The sequence below is a fragment of the Nematolebias whitei genome, chromosome 23 (genome assembly GCF_014905685.2).
Source record: "Nematolebias whitei isolate Nwh7 chromosome 23, NemWhi1, whole genome shotgun sequence".
Taxonomy (NCBI): domain Eukaryota; kingdom Metazoa; phylum Chordata; class Actinopteri; order Cyprinodontiformes; family Rivulidae; genus Nematolebias; species Nematolebias whitei.
The window spans coordinates 737,269-737,473 of NC_056520.1; the positions used below are offsets into that span (position 1 = coordinate 737,269).

The following is a 205-nucleotide window of genomic DNA, read 5'->3' on the forward strand; positions in this document are numbered from 1 at the left end:
CATGACGGACACAGCTGGAGAGAGAAACAGGAAATAAACATGACGGAAACAGCTGGAGAGAGAAACAGGAAACAAACATGACGGACACAGCTGGAGAGAGAAACAGGAAACAAAACGTCAGGTTTCACGTCTGTTGCCCGCCTGCTAGCTTAGTGCTACGTTGCTGCTGATCTTTATTGGGCGGGGGGGTGGGGGGGGGGGGGGG

At 53.7% G+C, this 205-nt stretch overlaps 1 protein-coding gene across 1 annotated transcript in view; it reads right to left on the bottom strand.

Annotated features, from left to right (window-relative positions):
- LOC119428671 (transmembrane protein 163-like) overlaps nucleotides 1–205 on the bottom strand; it is a 17,121-nt gene that overhangs the window by 13,682 nt on the left and 3,234 nt on the right. The gene's annotated exons all lie outside the window — the stretch shown is intronic.